Source organism: Choloepus didactylus, chromosome 20 (genome assembly GCF_015220235.1).
Source record: "Choloepus didactylus isolate mChoDid1 chromosome 20, mChoDid1.pri, whole genome shotgun sequence".
In the NCBI taxonomy this organism is placed as follows: Eukaryota; Metazoa; Chordata; class Mammalia; order Pilosa; family Megalonychidae; genus Choloepus; species Choloepus didactylus.
Window position 1 is genome coordinate 41138610 of NC_051326.1, and position 22605 is coordinate 41161214.

Here is a 22605-nt window from a genome sequence, read left to right on the forward strand (position 1 = left end):
ATGCACTATTCGAAGTACTCATCATTATAATTTAAGGCAAGGTTAGAGTAACTTTTCCTGAAGCCTGTAATTTTTAGCCTTTCTGATAACATTGTTTTACTGATCTAATGAACAGTTTTAGAAAAAACATACTTTATCTCTTAGATTTTGACTTTCTTAAGAAAACCTCATCTTATGCATTCAAAACTAAACATATAGCTAACATTTACTGAGGTGTTAGGTAATGCAGTGAAATATGCTAAACACTTTACTTGGACCATGTTACTTAATTTTCACAATAATCCATTGAAATAAGAATCACCAGTCATTTAACACATAAAGAAACAAAAGTTTAATTTTTAAAAGGTACCAGAGGTAGTATATGATGAGTTAAGGCTCAAATCATGTCTGGTTTTTTAATACATGCTCCAAACCATGCCAATTCACAGACTCAACTGTAAGTCATTAATATGACATTGTAATACAGGGGGCAAGATGGCAGACTGGTGAGCTGTATGTTTTAGTTACTCCTCCAGGAAAGTAGGTAGAAAGCCAGGAACTGCGTGGACTGGACACCACAGAGCAATCTGACTTTTGGCATACTCCATACAACACTCATGAAAACGTGGAACTGCTGAGATCAGCGAAATCTGTAAGTTTTTGTGGCCAGGGGACCCACACCCCTCCCTGCCAGGCTCAGTCCCGTGGGAGGAGGGGCTGTCAGCTCCGGGAAGGAGAAGGGAGAACTGTAGCGGCAGCCCTTATCAGAAACTCATTCTACTGATCCAAACTCCAACCGTAGATAGACTGAGACCAGACACCAGAGAATCTGAGAGCAGCCAGCCCAGCAGACAGGAGACAGGCATAGAAAAAAACAACAGGAAAAACTCCAAAATAAAAGCGGAGGATTTTTGGAGTTCTGCTGAACATAGAAAGGGGAAGGGCAGAGCTCAGGCCCTGAGGCTCATATGCAAATCCCGAAGAAAAGCTGATCTCTCTGCCCTGTGGACCTTTCCTTAATGGCCCTAATTGCTTTGTCTCTTAGCATTTCAATAACCCATTAGATCTCTGAGGAGGGCCCTGTTTTTTTAATCCTTTTTTTTCTTTTTCTAAAACAATTACTCTAAGAAGCCCAATACAGAAAGCTTCAAAGACTTGCAATTTGGGCAGGTCAAGACAAGAGTAGAACTAAGAGAGCTCTGAGACAAAAGGCAATAATCCAGTGGCTGAGAAATTTCACTAAACACCACAACTTCTCAAGAAAAGGGAGGTGTCTGCTCACAGCCATCATCCTGGTGGACAGGAAACACTCCTGCCCATCGCCAGCCCCATAGCCCAGAGCTGCCCCAGACAACCCAGTGTGACGGAAGGGCTTCAAATAACAGGCACACACCACAAAACTGGGTGTGGACATTAGCCTTCCCTGCAACCTCAGCTGATTGTCCCAGAGTTGGGAAGGTGGAGCAGTGTGAATTAACAAAGCCCCATTCAGCCATCATTTCAGCAGACTGGGAGCCTCCCTACACAGCCCAGCAGCCCAGAACTGCCCTGGGGGGATGGCACTCACCTGTGACATAGCACAGTCATCCCTCAACAGAGGACCCGGGGTGCACAGCCTGGAAGAGGGGCCCACTTGCAAGTCTCAGGAGCCATACGCCAATACCAAGGACTTGTGGGTCAGTGGCAGAGACAAACTGTGACAGGTCTGAACTGAAGGATTAGACTATTGCAGCAGCTTTAAAACTCTAGGATCACCAGGGAGATTTGATTGTTAGAGCCACCCCCCCTCCCTGACTGCCCAGAAACACGCCCCATATCCAGGGCAGGCAACACCAACTACACACGCAAGCTTGGTACACTAATTGGACCCCACAAGACTCACTCCCCCACTCACCAAAAAGGCTAAGCAGGGGAGAACTAGCTTCTGGAGAACAGGTGGCACGTGGACGCCACCTGCTGGTTAGTTAGAGAAAGTGTTCCACGAAGCTGTAGATCTGATAAATTAGAGATAAGGACTTCAATTGGTCTACAAATCCTAAAAGAAACCTATCAAGTTCAGCAAATGCCAAGAGGCCAAAAACAACAGAAAATTATAAAGCATATGAAAAAACCAGACGATATGGATAACCCAAGACCAAGCACCCAAATCAAAAGATCAGAAGAGACACAGCACCTAGAGCAGCTACTCAAAGAACTAAAGATGAGCAATGAGACCATAGTATGGGATACAAAGGATATCAAGAAGACCCTAGAAGAGCATAAAGAAGACATTGCAAGACTAAATAAAAAAATGGATGATCTTATGGAAATTAAAGAAACTGTTGACCAAATTAAAAAGATTCTGGACACTCACAGTACAAGACTAGAGGAAGTTGAACAACGAATCAGTGACCTGGAAGATGACAGAATGGAAAATGAAAGCATAAAAGAAAGAATGGGGAAAAAAATTGAAAAAATCGAAATGGACCTCAGGGATATGATAGATAATATGAAATGTCCGAATATAAGACTCATTGGTGTTCCAGAAGGGGAAGAAAAGGGTAAAGGACTAGGAAGAGTATTCAAAGAAATTGTTGGGGAAAACTTCCCAAATCTACTAAACAACATAAATACACAAATCATAAATGCTCAGTGAACTCCAAATAGAATAAATCCAAATAAACCCACTCCGAGACATATTCTGATCACACTGTCAAACACAGAAGAGAAGGAACAAGTTCTGAAAGCAGCAAGAGAAAAGCAATTCACCACATACAAAGGAAACAGCGTAAGACTAAGTAGTGACTACTCAGCAGCCACCATGGAGGCAAGAAGGAAGTGGCACGATATATTTAAAATTCTGAGTGAGAAAAATTTCCAACAAAGAATACTTTATCCAGCAAAGCTCTCCTTCAAACTTGAGGGAGAGCTTAAATTTTTCACAGACAAACAAATGCTGAGAGAATTTGCTAACAAGAGACCTCCCCTACTGGAAATACTAAAGGGAGCCCTACAGACAGAGAAACAAAGAAAGGACAGAGAGACATGGAGAAAGGTTCAGTACTAAAGAGATTCGGTATGGGTACAATAAAGGATATTAATAGAGAGAGGGGAAAAATATGACAAACATAAACCAAAGGATAAGATGGCTGATTCAAGAAATGCCTTCACGGTTATAACGTTGAATGTAAATGGATTAAACTCCCCAATTAAAAGATACAGATTCGCAGAATGGATCAAAAAAAGTGAACCATCAATATGTTGCACAAAAGAGACTCATCTTAGACACAGGGACACAAAGAAACTGAAGGTGAAAGGATGGAAAAAAATATTTCATGCAAGCTACAGCCAAAAGAAAGCAGGTGTAGCAATATTAATCTCAGATAAAATAGACTTTAAATGCAGGGATGTTTTGAGAGACAAAGAAGGCCACTGCATACTAATAAAAAGGGAAATTCAACAAGAAGAAATAACAATCGTAAATGTCTATGCACTCAATCAAGGTGCCACAAAATACATGAGAGAAACACTGACAAAACTAAAGGAAGCAATTGATGTTTCCACAATAATTGTGGGAGACTTCAACACATCACTCTCTCCTATAGATAGATCAACCAGACAGAAGACCAATAAGGAAACTGAAAACCTAAACAATCTGATAAACGAATTAGATTTAACAGACATATACAGGACATTACATCCCAAATCACCAGGATACACATACTTTTCTAGTGCTCACGGAACTTTCTCCAGAATAGATCATATGCTGGGACAAAAAACAAGCCTCAATAAATTTAAAAAGATTGAAATTATTCAAAGCACATTCTCTGACCACAATGGAATACAATTAGAAGTCAATAACCATCAGAGACTTAGAAAATTCACAAATACCTGGAGGATAAACAACACACTACTAAACAATGAGTGGGTTAAAGAAGAAATAGCAAGAGAAATTGCTAAATATATAGAGATGAATGAAAATGAGAACACAACATACCAAAACCTATGGGATGCAGCAAAAGCAGTGCTAAGGGGGAAATTTATAGCACTAAATGCATATATTAAAAAGGAAGAAAGAGCCAAAATCAAAGAACTAATGGATCAACTGAAGAAGCTAGAAAATGAACAGCAAACCAATCCTAAACCAAGTAGAAGAAAAGAAATAACAAGGATTAAAGCAGAAATAAATGACATAGAGAACAAAAAAACAATAGAGAGGATAAATATCACCAAAAGTTGGTTCTTTGAGAAGATCAACAAGATTGACAAGCCCCTAGCTAGACTGACAAAATCAAAAAGAGAGAAGACCCATATAAACAAAATAATGAATGAAAAAGGTGACATAACTGCAGATCCTGAAGAAATTAAAAAAATTATAAGAGGATACTATGAACAACTATATGGCAACAAACTGGATAATGTAGAGGAAATTGACAATTTCCTGGAAACATATAAACAACCTAGACTGACCAGAGAAGAAATAGAAGACCTCAACCAACCCATCACAAGCAAAGAGATCCAATCAGTCATCAAAAATCTTCCCACAAATAAATGCCCAGGGCCAGATGGCTTCACAGGGGAATTCTACCAAACTTTCCAGAAAGAACTGACTCCAATCTTACTCAAACTCTTTCAAAACATTGAAGAAAATGGAACACTGCCTAACTCGTTTTATGAAGCTAACATCAATCTAATACCAAAACCAGGCAAAGATGCTACAAAAAAGGAAAACTATCGGCCAATCTCCCTAATGAATATAGATGCAAAAATCCTCAACAAAATACTTGCAAATCGAATCCAAAGACACATTAAAAAAATCATACACCATGACCAAGTGGGGTTCATTCCAGGCATGCAAGGATGGTTCAACATAAGAAAATCAATCAATGTATTACAACACATTAACAAGTCAAAAGGGAAAAATCAATTGATCATCTCAATAGATGCTGAAAAAGCATTTGACAAAATCCAACATCCCTTTTTGATAAAAACACTTCAAAAGGTAGGAATTGAAGGAAACTTCCTCAACACGATACAGAGCATATATGAAAAACCCACAGCCAGCATAGTACTCAATGGTGAGAGACTGAAAGCCTTCCCTCTAAGATCAGGAAGAAGACAAGGATGCCCGCTGTCACCACTGTTATTCAACATTGTGCTGGAAGTGCTAGCCAGGGCAATCCAGCAAGACAAAGAAATAAAAGGCATCCAAATTGGAAAAGAAGAAGTAAAACTGTCATTGTTTGCAGATGATATGATCTTATATCTAGAAAACCCTGAGAAATCGACGATACAGCTGCTAGAGCTAATAAACAAATTTAGCAAAGTAGCGGGATATAAGATTAATGCACATAAGTCAGTAATGTTTCTATATGCCAGAAATGAACAAACTGAAGAGACACTCAATAAAAAGATACCATTTTTAATAGCAACTAAAAAAATCAAGTACCTAGGAATCAACTTAACCAAAGACGTAAAAGACCTATACAAAGAAAACTACATAACTCTACTAAAAGAAATAGAAGGGGACCTTAAAAGATGGAAAAATATTCCATGTTCATGGATAGGAAGGCTAAATGTCATTAAGATGTCAATTCTACCCAAACTCATCTACAGATTCAATGCAATCCCAATCAAAATTCCAACAACCTACTTTGCAGACTTGGAAAAGCTAGTTATCAAATTTATTTGGAAAGGGAAGATGCCTTGAATTGCTAAAGACACTCTAAAAAAGAAAAACGAAGTGGGAGGACTTACACTCCCTGACTTTGAAGCTTATTATAAAGCCACAGTTGCCAAAACAGCATGGTACTGGCACAAAGATAGACATATAGATCAATGGAATCGAATTGAGAATTCAGAGATAGACCCTAAGATCTATGGCTGACTGATCTTTGATAAGGTCCCCAAAGTCACTGAACTGAGTCATAATGGTCTTTTCAACAAATGGGGCTGGGAGAGTTGGATATCCATATCCAAAAGAATGAAAGAGGACCCCTACCTCACACCCTACACAAAAATTAACTCAAAATGGATGAAAGATCTCAATATAAAAGAAAGTACCATAAAACTCCTAGAAGATAATGTAGGAAAACATCTTCAAGACCTTGTATTAGGCAGCCACTTCCTAGACTTTACACCCAAAGCACAAGCAACAAAAGAGAAAATAGATAAATGGGAACTCCTCAAGCTTAGAAGTTTCTGCACCTCAAAGGAATTTCTCAAAAAGGTAAAGAGGCAGCCAACTCAATGGGAAAAAATTTTTGGAAACCATGTATCTGACAAAAGACTGATATCTTGCATATATAAAGAAATCCTACAACTCAATGACAATAGTACAGACAGCCCAATTATAAAATGGGCAAAAGATATGAAAAGACAGTTCTCTGAAGAGGAAATACAAATGGCCAAGAAACACATGAAAAAATGTTCAGCTTCACTAGCTATTAGAGAGATGCAAATTAAGACCACAATGAGATACCATCTTACACCGATTAGAATGGCTGCCATTAAACAAACAGGAAACTACAAATGCTAGAGGGGATGTGGAGAAATTGGAACTCTTATTCATTGTTGGTGGGACTGTATAATGGTTCAGCCACTCTGGAAGTCAGTCTGGCAGTTCCTTAGAAAACTAGATATAGAGTTACCATTCGATCCAGCGATTGCACTTCTCGGTATATACCCGGAAGGTCGGAAAGCAGTGACACGAACAGATATCTGCACTCCAATGTTCATAGCAGCATTATTCACAATTGCCAAGAGATGGAAACAACCCAAATGTCCTTCAACAGATGAGTGGATAAATAAAATGTGGTATATACACACGATGGAATACTACACGGCAGTAAGAAGGAACGATCTCGTGAAACATATGGCAACATGGATGAACCTTGAAGACATAATGCTGAGCGAAATAAGCCAGGCACAGAAAGAGAAATATTATATGCTACCACTAATGTGAACTTTGAAAAATGTAAAACAAATGGTTTATAATGTAGAATGTAGGGGAACTAGCAATAGAGAGCAATTGAGGAGAGGGCAACGATGGTCCAAGAAGGACAGATAAGCTATTTAACGTTCTGGGGATGCCCAGGAATGACTATGGTCTGTTAATTTCTGATGGATATAGTAGGAACAAGTTCACAGAAATGTTGCTATATTATGTAACTTTCTTGGGGTAAAGTAGGAACATGTTGGAATTTAAGCAGTTATCTTAGGTTTGTTGTCTTTTTCTTATTCCCTTGTTATGGTCTCTTTGAAATGTTCTTTTATTGTATGTTTGGTTTCTTTTTAACTTTTTTTTCATACAGTTGATTTAAAAAAGAAGGGAAAGTTAAAAAAAAAAAGAAAAACAAGGAAAAAAAGATGTAGTGCCCCCTTGAGGAGCCTGTGGAGAATGCAGGGGTATTTGCCTACCCCACCTCGATGGTTGCTAACATGACCACAGATATAGGGGACTGGTGGTTTGATGGGTTGAGCCCTCTACCATAGGTTTTACCCTTGGGAAGACGGTTGCTGCAAAGGAGAGGCTAGGCCTCCCTATAATTGTGCCTAAGAGCCTTCTCCCGAATGCCTCTTTGTTGCTCAGATGTGGCCCTCTCTCTCTAGCTAAGCCATCTTGAAAGGTGAAATCACTGCCCTCCCCCCTATTTGGGATCAGACACCCAGGGGAGTGAATCTCCCTGGCAACATGGAATATGACTCCTGGGGAGGAATGTAAACCTGGCATCGTGGGACGGAGAACATCTTGACCAAAAGGGGGATGTGAAAGGAAATGAAATAAGCTTCAGTAGCAGAGAAAATCCGAAAGAAGCCGAGAGGTCACTCTGGTGGGCACTCTTATGCACAATTTAGACAACCCTTTTTAGGTTCTAAAGAATTGGGGTAGCTGGTGGTGGATACCTGAAACTATCAAACTACAACCCAGAACCCATGAATCTTGAAGACAGTTGTATAAAAATGTAGCTTATGAGGGGTGACAATGGGATTGGGAAAGCCATAAGGACCACACTCCACTTTGTCTAATTTATGGATGGATGAGTAGAAAAATAGGGGAAGGAAACAAACAGACAAAGGTACCCAGTGTTCTTTTTTACTTCAACTGCTCTTTTTCACTCTAATTATTATTCTTGTTATTTTTGTGTGTGTGCTAATGAAGGTGTCAGGGATTGATTTAGGTGATGAATGTACAACTATGTAATGGTACTGTGAACAATCGAAAGTTTGATTTGTTTTGTATGACTGCGTGGTATGTGAATATATCTCAATAAAAAAAAAAGAAAAAAAGAAAAAAAAATAAAAGTAATACAAATTGGAAAAAAAAATATGACATTGTGCTATTTTCATCAATGTGCTTCTAATTTAACCTATACTATTTAGTGAATACTTGCCTATTTTGCCACTTTTCTTTTAAATGTTGTAGTCTCCTGAGATCTTCCTGATGATAATAGTTTTAATAATGGAATATTACTACCAATACTACTACAAGTATTACTAAATAGCACATATTGATGTCTTGTTACTGGCTAGGCACTATTTTAACACCTTTAGCCCTAACAAGTAGATTAGTTTTAATTCCAGCTGGTAAATGCCAGAACTTGGATTTTATCATATCCAAATTATTTCTCTGTTCTGGAAAATTTCTTATTATGAATTTTTCTTCACTAAATGTCCATCAGTTTTCCTGAAATGCTTCTTTTCTCTGCACGTTCCTGAGGTTTACTCTATTCTTCTTTTCCTCTCAGTTTTTACAGTTAATTATTTTTCCTCTTTACATTGTTAAAAGGGTGGTAGCTCAAACTCTAGATCCATGTCCCCTTTCCTTTGTTTTTCTACAGATTTCCCTCAACTAATTGATCCCATTTACAGAAATCAATATTTGGTTATCCTAAATACATAGTCTTCTTCCATATTCTTCCCTATTCCTTATTCTATCTTATTCTACCTTAATCATCCTTATTGCACCCTTGCTTCCATTATTTTCCTGTTCACTCTGGATCAAAATTTAAGTTACTGTGCTTTTTTCTCTTCATTATTCTCTATACCCTTTAGATCTCCAGATATGTCACCTTGTTCCTTTTAAAATATCTTTCACTTCTCTCCATTCCCATTCTCCTTGCACTATTCCAGTTTTTTTTTCTTTTACCAAGACATGTTTCAAGTTTATTAAATGGGCTTCATATCTAGAATCTCGGCATCCAATCTACATTATACTCTTAAATTATTCTCCCCCAAACAGAAATCATCATACCTTTTCCTCTCTCAGCCTAACTATTTCCGTGTATCTACAAGAATTAAGTACAAACTCTTCAGTATGCCTTCCAATATATTCCATAATGTGGGCTAACCTAAATAATATGATCTCATATATCTGTGTGACCAAACAAAAATTTTAAGCTTCTGTCAACAACTTTTCTCTCTACTATTGTTATGGATTGAATTGTGTCTCCCAAAAAGACATGTTTAAGTCTTAATCCCCAGTCCTGTGTATATGAATTTACTTGTAAATAGAAACTTTGAAGATGTTATTTAGTTAAAATTTAGCCAGACTGGATTAGGATGGACATTTTCCCAATATGACCAGTGTCCCTGTAAGGATGGGAAATTTGGGCACACTACAGGAAAGAGATGGAGAGAGAGGTGGCCATGTGACAGAGGCAGGGATTGAGTTATGTCAAAAAACAAGAAATCTCTTGGATGCCATCCACCGCTAGAACCCAACAGCAAAGCATGATCCTGCCAACTCCTTCATATGGACTTTTAGCCCCATAACTGTGAGACAATAACTAGTTGTTACAGCAGCCCTGGCAAACTGAGACGATTGTGCTGTATTTTGCTGGGGCTGATTTATACTGGCTTTCCTGAGAGATGATTGTGTGCATCATTTCCACACTCTGCATTCTATAACATCATGTAGTTAGCATCCTGTGGTTCGCTTGGAATGGTGGGAGAATTTATACCACAGAAATCAGCAAATGGTACAAAGCAGGGCTTTTTTGTTTGTTTTCTGAGTTGTCTTGTGTCTTACCAGCATATCACCTCATGCCTAATTCCAAACTTTTGCTTTCTTATATCCTGCTTCGTAGTCTACCCTTTCATCTCCCTTCTAACCATAAGTCTTACTTATTTGGCAAGTTCAAACTCACATCCAAATTTCAGCAATTTCTTACTATTGCAACACCTTTTAGGATTGTTTTTTAAAAAGCCATTTTGTCTATTGTTTTTATTTTGTCACTGTGTTATATTTCAACTTGATGTTCTAACAGTGTTTTCCTAACTAGCTTGTAACTTTCCAGAAGCTAATATACAGTCATTAAAAACTTTGTGAGTGACTGTATCCTCAGTTCTTCTCTACTTTAAAACTTAGACTAATCTACAGCTATCCCCCTTAGTGTTATGCCAAATTCTCCATTTGAAAACTTAATAGAAGTTTAGAGATCTGCTGCTTATCAAATAAGAATTTACTATAAATTTGAAAATATAACTCTACATGCAACAATAAGTATTAACAACAACTATGACAACCTTTTTTTTTGCTCAAACTTTCCTCAGGAGTTTTCTTCTTAATTGAAGGGTCGTTAGTAATTCTACAATTGTATAACTTATAAAAAAAGTTTTACCAATCAGCTATTAATTTTCCATATTTTGTCATCAATTTATGAAATCTCAACTAAATCAAGATGCATTTGTAATGATATTTTTCTTCTGTATTACAGATTCTTAAATTTACACTTACATTTAAGTGTAAATTTAAGAATTTATTTACTTAAATAAATTCTTGGGCTAGAAATGTTTCAAAGAACATTAAATTGGATATAATATAATGATTTTATGAAACAAATTCCAAAGATACAATCCAGTTTGTCATAAGAAATAAAAACAAACAATGATCTAAATTTTATAAATGTATAAATACTGTAGCTAGGACAGACATACATGAATTTCAGCAATATGGAGTTATTTACAAAGATGAATCTATTTTCTGCTTGCCAAAAGTTCTAGTTATTTAGTTCCAGGATTTGTGTGAGGAGTCATAAAAGTGTTCCTAGCCGTAACACCACCTATTATTTTACAAAACCTTTTGCCAGTATTGAAAAAATTTACATTTCACTCCAGGTAAAAGTATTTAACCTTAATAAGGACACCTAAATTTTTGTATTACATATAGAGTCATGTGAGTCTCTTTAAAGAAAAATTTTTTTAATTCTATATCTGATATACTCAATACATAATAAAATGGGAGATCAGTCACCTCTACTTAAAACTGTGCCCCTTAAACAGGAAGCCAGCCTCAAACTGATTTCTCTTTAAGGATGACAATTCAGATTTTCTTTTGCTGGAAGTATAACATTTCAGCTCTTTCTCCTTTATCTATTACAATGTAATTTCTCTTCCTTAATTTTACTTCATTTATTGCATATTGTTCCCATTGTCTCTTCTAATCTTTAAAGCGATTTAGCTCTTCCTATGTGTGTAGCTATGATGTGTATCTAGAGGAGAAATAGAAAGGAGTGAAAGAGGAAAACAAGATAAATTAAATGAATTCTGCTCTCACCACAGGAGATAACTGCCTTTTTAATTTGCTTTATGATTCTTCTATATTATTAGGTAAAAAAAAAAAAAAAAAAAAAACGACAACAACTATAACGTCATCTTCAGGACATATCACAAGTTACTCTGATCTCCAGGATATTGGAAGGCAGTAGTGTATCAAATCCAAAGGTAAAGGTTTTCTCTTTAGATGGAAAGCATGAAATACAGGTGTTGGTTGCCAGATTTATGATAGGGTCATGGAAGAAGGTAGAAAGGAAGTAGTCAAGAATCTGTATTCGGCAAATTCTCCTTCATAAGAGAACCTATACTTGATGAAAAGAAATCCCAAGTGAGAAGCAATTGTTTTCTCACATTAGCTCATAATACTGTTGGAAAATCGCTCTTTGATATTCTCCTTTTATTCCCTTAAGTGACCTGTTCCATTCTAGTTACTAATTCTGGATCTCATTTAATAAGTTATAGTTTGTTTTACATCAGTTGCCTTATTTTACATATATAAAAACGGGTGGGAGATATTTGGAGACTTGAGATTATACTGGGGCTGGAAAAGACCCAGGGTAGATCAGGGTGATAGGACAGCTGGCTTAGGCATATGCCATTTGAAATAAACTAGGTCTCACCAAACACCAGCCTAATCCAGCCAGAGACTCATGGTATGTATTACATGAAAACCACCTTTTTAACATACTTTATCCTTTTAATGATGGAGCACTTTCTATTTGCAAACTATGTTTCAGAAAACAATTCTAGGCAGCCACTACAGAGCTGGAATCCCTAAAGTCATAGCTGTGGACATTCCCCATTATGACCTGTCATAAATAGCTTCTTTTTATATAATCTGCACTTCATAGAACAACTTTTATTAGCATTTTTAAATGACTTAGATGACCTATCACAGAAGGTCATCTAAAACCATGTTTAAACAATGTTGGTTTGAAAATAAGCTGAAGACCAGAAATACATTATACAGTTTGTACCTCAAATCACCCTGAGACGCAGACAGGGCAAGTATTAATATTTCTGTAATAAAGGCAAGGAAATACATTTTCAGATTGACTTGACATCTGATTTAAATTTCTGACTTAGGCCTTATAACAATCCAGCTATATTTTTATTGTATAATCTTTTTATTAAAAATAAAATACATAGTTTATGAACATGGTTTAAAATTTTTCATAACATAGAAGGGTTTACTGTGGACAGCTACATTCCAGTGGAACATCCACACTTTATGCCACACAGTCACTCGCATTTAACCATTTCTGTATTTTTGTCATTGTTGTCTTAATATATTTATACTATTCATTTTTGCTTTGTCAATATTAAATTTTTTCAATTGACATCTTGCTTTGAGTATTAATTTATATGCATCATGCCCACTTCCCATGTCTCCTTTTCTCCCAGTATAATTTAGATCTCTATACATCATCTATATACGTTTAAATAATGCACTTCACCTTTTATGCCTTATTTCTAAAATTAAAGGCAGCATCCCTTGCTTCTAAACTTTATAAGATGTAAATATCATTGCCTCTACCTTTTACAATGTGTACTTTTGCCCTTTCCTTTCTCTGTATTTTCTCAACTGTAATAGAAAGTTTATAGTATCAAATCTGGTAGCATTTATATTTTATTTCAAAATTATAATTAAGGCCTTCTTACATTGTCTAAAGGTTACTTGCAAAAGCTGAAAATTAATAAATATTCCTGTTATTATAACTGTATAAAAGTTGTTTGCCACAGAGCCATGTAGCATGTCTGTAATTAGACTTCCTGCTCTATGATTCCAACATCACAATCCCTGTGCCACTCAGAGAAGAGAGTTCAGGGGAGGTCCTTCTTAGTCTCAAACAATTCTTCATAATGATGCCATAATTACTTTTGTTTCACATTTAGACTAAGGCTTTCTGTTCTGATTGTTTAGTTAATGTAACGTTAGTGAGCTCAATAGGAAATATTTTTTGCTCATATTAAATCCAAAGTGAGAATTGCTGACTGACAGTCTTCTCCGATGTTGGTGATGATTTGGGAACTGCCATCTTCCACAACTTGATTTCAGGGTTGTCAGCCCATCTCCATCCAGTTGTAAAGAGGAAGGAAAGAGCATGGAGGTTGTTAGGGGCAGGTCCACAGGTGGTGCATATCCCATACATACATATTCTACTAGGAGAATTCAGCCATATAGCAATGCTTAACTGCAAGGGAAACTAGGAAATACAATCAGTTATAAACACAGGTAGAAGAAAAAACAGATTTGGTAAACAGCTGGTCCATCTATGACACAAATGTGTTTTATTTGTACTACAATTTTGAATTCTTTTTATTTTTCCCTTGTTGATTTAAGAAAAATGCCTTCCTCACAGTAATCCAAATATCTTCTCCTTCTTTCTTCTTTTACATTGCTATGAATGAACTCTGGTTTTCTCCCCTAATTTAAACTTGGTTGCTTGATATTTGCAAAACAATTGGTTTCCATTTTTCCTAATTTTCTAGTTGCCATTGCACCCCTCCCCCCATAATTCTATACTGTTATCACCTTTTTCATATCTCTCTTGCAGTTATTATCCTCTAACCACTACTTTCCAGTTTGAAGAACTCTTTCCCAGATTATTCTGAATTGGCTTCTAGACTTGTAACACTACAGTAACTTTTAGACTTCTCTTCACTATGCTACTCAATTTGGTCGCTATTTTTTTTTTTTTTTAATCTTCATTTTATTGAGATATATTCACATACCATGCAGTCATACAAAACAAATCGTACTTTCGATTGTTTACAGTACCATTACATAGTCGTACATTCATCACCTAAATCAATCCCTGACACCTTCATTAGCACACACACAAAAATAACAAGAATAATAATTAGAGTGAAAAAGAGCAATTGAAGTAAAAAAGAACACTGGGTACCTTTGTCTGTTTGTTTCCTTCCCCTATTTTTCTACTCATCCATCCATAAACTAGACAAAGTGGAGTGTGGTCCTTATGGCTTTCCCAATCCCATTGTCACCCCTCATAAGCTACATTTTTATACAACTGTCTTTGAGATTCATGGGTTCTGGGTTGTAGTTTGATAGTTTCAGGTATCCACCACCAGCTACCCCAATTCTTTAGAACCTAAAAAGGGTTGTCTAAAGTGTGCATAAGAGTGCCCATCAGAGTGACCTCTCGGCTCCTTTTGGAATCTCTCTGGCACTGAAGCTTATTTCATTTCCTTTCACATCCCCTTTTTGGTCAAGAAGATGTTCTCCGTCCCATGATGCCAGGTCTACATTCCTCCCCAGGAGTCATATTCCATGTTGCCAGGGAGATTCACTCCCCTGGGTGTCTGATCCCACGTAGAGGGGAGGCCAGTGATTTCACCTTTCAAGTTGGCTTAGCCAGAGAGAGAGGGCCACATCTGAGCAATAAAGAGGCATTCGGGAGGAGGCTCTTAGGCACAACCATAGGGAGGCCTAGCCTCTCCTTTGCAGCAACCGTCTTCCCAAGGGTAAAACCTATGGTAGAGGGCTCAACCCATCAAACCACCAGTCCCCTATGTCTGTGGTCATGTTAGCAACCATCAAGGTGGGGTAGGCGAATACCCCTGCATTCTCCACAGGCTCCTCAAGGGGGCACTACATCTTTTTTTTTCCTTGTTTTTCTTTTTTTTTAACTTTCCCTTCTTTTTTAAATCAACTGTATGAAAAAAAAGTTAAAAAGAAAACAAACATACAATAAAAGAACATTTCAAAGAGACCATAACAAGGGAGTAAGAAAAAGACAACTAACCTAAGATAACTGCTTAACTTCCAACATGTTCCTACTTTACCCCAAGAAAGTTACATAATATAGCAACATTTCTGTGAACTTGTTCCTACTATATCCATCAGAAATTAACAGACCATAGCCATTCCTGGGCATCCCCAGAATGTTAAATAGCTTATCTGTTCTTCTTGGATTATTGTTCCCCCTTCCTTAATTGCTCTCTATTGCTAGTTCCCCTACATTCTACATTATAAACCATTTGTTTTACATTTTTCAAAGCTCACATTAGTGGTAGCATAGAATATTTCTCTTTTTGTGCCTGGCTTATTTCGCTCAGCATTATGTCTTCAAGGTTCATCCATGTTGTCATATGTTTCACGAGATCGTTCCTTCTTACTGCCGCGTAGTATTCCATTGTGTGTATATACCACATTTTATTTATCCACTCATCTGTTGAAGGACATTTGGGTTGTTTCCATCTCTTGGCAATTGTGAATAATGCTGCTATGAACATTGGCGTCCAGATATCTGTTCGTGTCACTGCTTTCCGATCTTCCGGGTATATACCGAGAAGTGCAATCGCTGGATCGAATGGTAACTCTATATCTAGTTTTCTAAGGAACTGCCAGACTGACTTCCAGAGTGGCTGAACCATTATACAGTCCCACCAACAATGAATAAGAGTTCCAATTTCTCCACATCCTCTCCAGCATTTGTAGTTTCCTGTTTGTTTAATGGCAGCCATTCTAACCGGTGTTAGATGGTATCTCATTGTGGTCTTAATTTGCATCTCTCTAATAGCTAGTGAAGCTGAAAATTTTTTCATGTGTTTCTTGGCACTTGTATTTCCTCTTCAGAGAACTGTCTTTTCATATCTTTTGCCCATTTTATAATTGGGCTGTCTGTACTATTGTCATTGAGTTGTAGGATTTCTTTATATATGCAAGATATCAGTCTTTTGTCAGATACATGGTTTCCAAAAATTTTTTCCCATTGAGTTGGCTGCCTCTTTACCTTTTTGAGAAATTCCTTTGAGGTGCAGAAACTTCTAAGCTTGAGGAGTTCCCATTTATCTATTTTCTCTTTTGTTGCTTGTGCTTTGGGTGTAAAGTCTAGGAAGTGGCCGCCTAATACAAGGTCTTGAAGATGTTTTCCTACGTTATCTTCTAGGAGTTTTATGGTACTTTCTTTTATATTGAGATCTTTGGTCCATTTTGAGTTAATTGTTGTGTAGGGTGTGAGGTAGGGGTCCTCTTTCATTCTTTTGGATATGGATGTCCAACTCTCCCAACCCCATTTGTTGAAAAGACCATTATGATTCAGTTCAGTGACTTTGGGGGCCTTATCAAAGATGAGATGGCCATAGATCTGAGGGTCTATCTCTGAATTCTCAATTCGATTCCACTGATCTATATGTCTATCTTTGTGCCAGTACCATGCTGTTTTGGCAACTGTGGCTTTATAATAAGCTTCAAAGTCAGGGAGTGTAAGTCCTCCCACTTCGTTTTTCTTTTTTAGAGTGTCTTTAGCAATTCGAGGCATCTTCCCTTTCCAAATAAATTTGATAACTAGCTTTTCCAAGTCTGCAAAGTAGGTTGTTGGAATTTTGATTGGGATTGCATTGAATCTGTAGATGAGTTTGGGTAGAATTGACATCTTAATGACATTTATTCTTCCTATCCATGAACATGGAATATTTTTCCATCTTTTAAGGTCCCCTTCTATTTCTTTTAGTAGAGTTATGTAGTTTTCTTTGTATAGGTCTTTTACATCTTTGGTTAAGTTTATTCCTAGGTACTTGATTTTTTTAGTTGCTATTGAAAATGGTATCTTTTTCTTGAGTGTCTCTTCAGTTTGTTCATTTCTAGCATATAGAAACATTACTGACTTATGTGCATTAACCTTGTATCTTGCTACTTTGATAAATTGGTTTATTAGCTCTAGTAGCTGTATGGTCGATTTCTCAGGGTTTTCTAGATATAAGATCATATCATCTGCAAACAATGACAGTTTTACTTCTTCTTTTCCAATTTGGATGCCTTTTATTTCTTTGTCTTGCCGGATTGCCCTGGCTAGCACTTCCAGCACAATGTTGAATAACAGTGGTGACAGCGGGCATCCTTGTCTTGTTCCTGATCTTAGAGGGAAGGCTTTCAGTCTCTCACCATTGAGTACTATGCTGGCTGTGGGTTTTTCATATATGCTCTTTATCATATTGAGGAAGTTTCCTTCAATTCCTACCTTTTGAAGTGTTTTTATCAAAAAGGGATGTTGGATTTTGTCAAATGCTTTTTCAGCATCTATTGAGATGATCAATTGATTTTTCCCTTTTGACTTGTTAATGTGTTGTAATACATTGATTGATTTTCTTATGTTGAAGCATCCTTGCATGCCTGGAATGAACCCCACTTGGTCATGGTGTATGATTTTTTTAATGTGTCTTTGGATTCTATTTGCAAGTATTTTGTTGAGGATTTTTGCATCTATATTCATTAGGGAGATTGGCCGGTAGTTTTCCTTTTTTGTAGCATCTTTGCCAGGTTTTGGTATTAGATTGATGTTAGCTTCATAAAATGAGTTAGGTAGTGTTCCATTTTCTTCAATGTTTTGAAAGAGTTTGAGTAAGATTGGTGTCAGTTCTTTCTGGAAAGTTTGGTAGAATTCCCCTGTGAAGCCTTCTGGCCCTGGGCATTTATTTGTGGGAAGATTTTTGATGACTGATTGGATCTCTTTGCTTGTGATGGGTTGGTTGAGGTCTTTTATTTCTTCTCTGGTCAGTCTAGGTTGTTCATATGTTTCCAGGAAATTGTCCATTTCCTCTACATTATGCAGTTTGTTGCCATACCGTTGTTCATAATATCCTCTTATAATTTTTTTAATTTCTTCAGGATCTGCAGTTATGTCACCTTTTTCATTCATTATTTTGTTTATATGGGTCTTCTCTCTTTTTGATTTTGTCAGTCTAGCTAGGGGCTTGTCAATCTTGTTGATCTTCTCAAAGAACCAACTTTTGGTGATATTTATCCTCTCTATTGTTTTTTTGTTCTCTATGTCATTTATTTCTGCTTTAATCCTTGTTATTTCTTTTCTTCTACTTGGTTTAGGATTGGTTTGCTGTTCATTTTCTAGCTTCTTCAGTTGATCCATTAGTTCTTTGATTTTGGCTCTTTCTTCCTTTTTAATATATGCATTTAGTGCTATAAATTTCCCCCTTAGCACTGCTTTTGCTGCATCCCATAGGTTTTGGTATGTTGTGTTCTCATTTTCATTCGTCTCTATATATTTAGCAATTTCTCTTGCTATTTCTTCTTTAACCCACTGATTGTTTAGGAGTGTATTGTTCAACCTCCAGGTATTTGTGAATTTTCTAAGTCTCTGATGATTATTGACTTCTAATTGTATTCCATTGTGGTCAGAGAATGTGCTTTGAATAATTTCAATCTTTTTAAATTTATTGAGGCTTGTTTTATGTCCCAGCATATGATCTATTCTGGAGAAAGTTCCATGAGCACTAGAAAAGTATGTGTATCCTGGTGATTTTGGATGTAATGTCCTGTATATGTCTGTTAAATCTAATTCATTTATCAGATTGTTTAGGTTTTCAATTTCCTTATTGGTCTTCTGTCTGGTTGATCTATCTATAGGAGAGAGTGATGTGTTGAAGTCTCCCACAATTATTGTGGAAACATCAATTGCTTCCTTTAGTTTTGCCAGTGTTTCTCTCATGTATTTTGTGGCACCTTGATTGGGTGCATGGACATTTACGATTGTTATTTCTTCCTGCTGAATTGCCCCTTTTATTAGTATGTAGTGGCCTTCTTTGTCTCTCAAAACATCCATGCATTTGAAGTCTATTTTATCTGAGATTAATATTGCTTTCTTTTGGCTGTAGCTTGCATGAAATATTTTTTTCCATCCTTTCACCTTCAGTTTCTTTGTGTCCCTATGTCTAAGATGAGTCTCTTGTATGCAACATATTGATGGTTCATTTTTTTTGATCCATTCTGCGAATCTATATCTTTTAATTGGGGAGTTTAATCCATTTACATTCAACGTTATAACCGTGAAGGCATTTCTTTAATCAGCCATCTTATCCTTTGGTTTATGTTTGTCATATTTTTCCCCTCTGTCTATTAACATCCTTTATTGTACCCATACCGAATCTCTTTAGTACTGAACCTTTCTCCATGTCTCTCTGTCCTTTCTTTGTTTCTCTGTCTGTAGGGCTCCCTTTAGTATTTCCAGTAGGGCAGGTCTCTTGTTAGCAAATTCTCTCAGCATTTGTTTGTCTGTGAAGAAGTTAAGCTCTCCCTCAAATTTGAAGGAGAGCTTTGCTGGATAAAGTATTCTTGGCTGGAAATTTTTCTCACTCAGAATTTTAAATATATCGTGCCACTGCCTTCTCGCCTCCATGGTGGCTGCTGAGTAGTCACTACTTAGTCTTATGTTGTTTCCTTTGTATGTGGTGAGTTGCTTTTCTCTTGCTGCTTTCAGAACTTGCTCCTTCTCTTCTGTGTTTGACAGTGTGATCAGAATATGTCTCGGAGTGGGTTTATTTGGATTTATTCTATTTGGAGTTCGCTGAGCATTTATGATTTGTGTATTTATGTTGTTTAGAAGATTTGGGAAGTTTTCCCCAACAATTTCTTTGAATACTCTTCCTAGACCTTTACCCTTTTCTTCTCCTTCTGGGACACCAATGAGTCTTATATTCAGATGTTTCATATTATCTATCATATCCCTGAGGTCCATTTCGATTTTTTCAATTTTTTCCCCATTCTTTCTTTTATGCTTTCATTTTCCATTCTGTCATCTTCCAGGTCACTGATTCGTTGTTCAACTTCCTCTAGTCTTGTACTATGAGTGTCCAGAATCTTTTTAATTTGGTCAACAGTTTCTTTAATTTCCATAAGATCATCCATTTTTTTATTTAGTCTTGCAATGTCTTCTTTATGCTCTTCTAGGGTCTTCTTGATTTCCTTTGTATCCCGTACTATGGTCTCATTGTTCATCTTTAGTTCTTTGAGTAGCTGCTCTAGGTGCTGTGTCTCTTCTGATCTTTTGATTTGGGTGCTTGGGCTTGGGTTATCCATATCGTCTGGTTTTTTCATATGCTTTATAATTTTCTGTTGTTTTTGGCCTCCTGGCATTTGCTGAACTTGATAGGGTTCTTTTAGGATTTGTAGACCAATTGAAGTCTTTATCTCTAATTTATCAGATCTACAGCTTCATGGAGTACACTTTCTCTAACTAACCAGCAGGTGGCATCCACGAGCCACCTGTTCTCCACAAGCCAGTTCTCCCCTGCTTAGCCTTTTTGGTGAGTGGGGGAGTGAGTCTTGTGGGGTCCAATTGGTGTACCAAGCTTGCGTGTGTAGTTGGTGTTGCCTGCCCTGTATATGGGGCGTGTTTCTGGGCAGTTAGGGAGGGGGGGTGGCCCTAACAATCAAATCTCCCTGGTGATCCTAGAGTTTTAAAGCTGCTGCAATAGTCTAATCCTTCAGTTCAGTCCTGCCACAGTTTGTCTCTGCCACTGACCCACAAGTCCTTGGTATTGGCGTATGGCTCCTGAGACTTGCAAGTGGGTCCCTCTTCCAGGCTGTGCACCCCGGGTCCTCTGTTGAAGGATGACTGTGCTATGTCACAGGTGAGTGCCGTCCCCCCAGGGCAGTTCTGGGCTGCTGGGCTGTGTAGGGAGGTTCCCAGTCTGCTGAAATGATGGCTGAATGGGGCTTTGTTAATTCACACTGCTCCACCTTCCCAACTCTGGGAAAATCAGCTGAGGTTGCAGGGAAGGCTAATTTCCACGCCCAGTTTTGTGGAGTGTGCCTGTTATTTGAAGCACTTCCATCACACTGGGTTGTCTGGGGCAGCTCTGGGCTATGGGGCTGGCGATGGGCAGGAGTGTTTCCTGTCCACCAGGATGATGGCTGTGAGCGGACACCCCCCTTTTCTTGGGAAGTTGTGGTGTTTAGTGAATTTTCTCAGCCACTGGATTATTGCCTTTTGTCTCAGAGCTCTCTTAGTTCTGCTCTTGACTTGACCTGCCCAAATTGCAAATCTTTGAAGCTTTCTGTATTGGGCTTCTTAGAATAATTGTTTTAGAAAAAGAAAAAAGGATTAAAAAAAAAAAAAAAGGGCCCTTCTCAGAGATCTAATGGGTTATTGAAATGCTAAGAGACAAAGCAACCAGGGCCATTAAGGAAAAGTCCACAGGGCAGGGAGATCAGCTTTTCTTCGGGATTTGCATATGCGCCTCAGGGCCTGAGCTCTGCCCTTCCCCTTTCTATGTTCAGCAGAACTCCAAAAATCCTCCGCTTTTATTTTGGAGTTTTTCGTGTTGTTTTTTTTCTATGCCTGTCTCCTCTCTGCTGGGCTGGCTGCTCTCAGATTCTCTGGTGTCTGGTCTCAGTCTATCTATGGTTGGAGTTTGGATCAGTAGAATGAGTTTCCGATAAGGGCTGCCACTGCAGTTCTCCCTTCTCCTTCCCGGAGCTGACATCCCCTCCTCCCATGGGACTGAGCCTGGCAGGGAGGGGCGTGGGTCCCCTGGCCTCAAAAACTTACAGATTTCGCTGATCTCAGCAGTTCCACGTTTTCATGAGTGTTGTATGAAGTATGCCCAAAGTCAGATTGCTCTGTGGTGTCCAGTCCACGCAGTTCCTGGCTTTCTACCTACTTTCCTGGAGGAGTAACTAAAACATACAGCTCACCAGTCTGCCATCTTGCCCCGCCTCCCGGTTTCATCGGTCGCTATTTCTTAAATCCTGTCTTCCTTTCTCTGATTTTCACCCTTTGAGCATAACCTCAAATAACTTTCTAAGAAAGCTCTTAATTCTTATCGTATATGCAAATGTCCTTGATCTGCATCCACACTTGATGAATATTTTGGCTGAGTAAAGGATTCTAAGTGAAAAATATTTTTTTCTCAGAATTTTTAAAGCATCTCTTCATTATTTTAAACATTTTATAGGCTTCTGATGAATTTGGTCTGTTCAGTGCATATCCCCTCACTTCCTTGTCTAAGAGCTGAAACAAGTAAGAGATAATCAAGAGAATAATAAGGCATAGAGTAAACTAAAATATCAGTTTTATTACTAATAAATATGCCATTGGAATATATATATGCAAATGTGTATGTTTATATTCAAAGATGGACTATATAGTCAAGTAAACTTCCTAATATGGGATTCCGGAATTAGACAGACTTAACTACTCAGTCCCAGACAGCACTGGGCTGAAGAGGTTTGCCCAAGGTACTTAGAGCTTTGAGGAGCACTGATATCAACAAAGCCAAAGAATGGGAACCAAGAGAGTAAGCTTTGTGAATATTCTGTATGAACAT

General features: G+C 37.7%; 1 protein-coding gene across 3 annotated transcripts in view; it reads left to right on the top strand.

Moving 5' to 3' along the window:
* Positions 1-22605, top strand: part of CSMD1 (CUB and Sushi multiple domains 1) — a 2222584-nt gene that overhangs the window by 1003594 nt on the left and 1196385 nt on the right. The window lies entirely within an intron of this gene.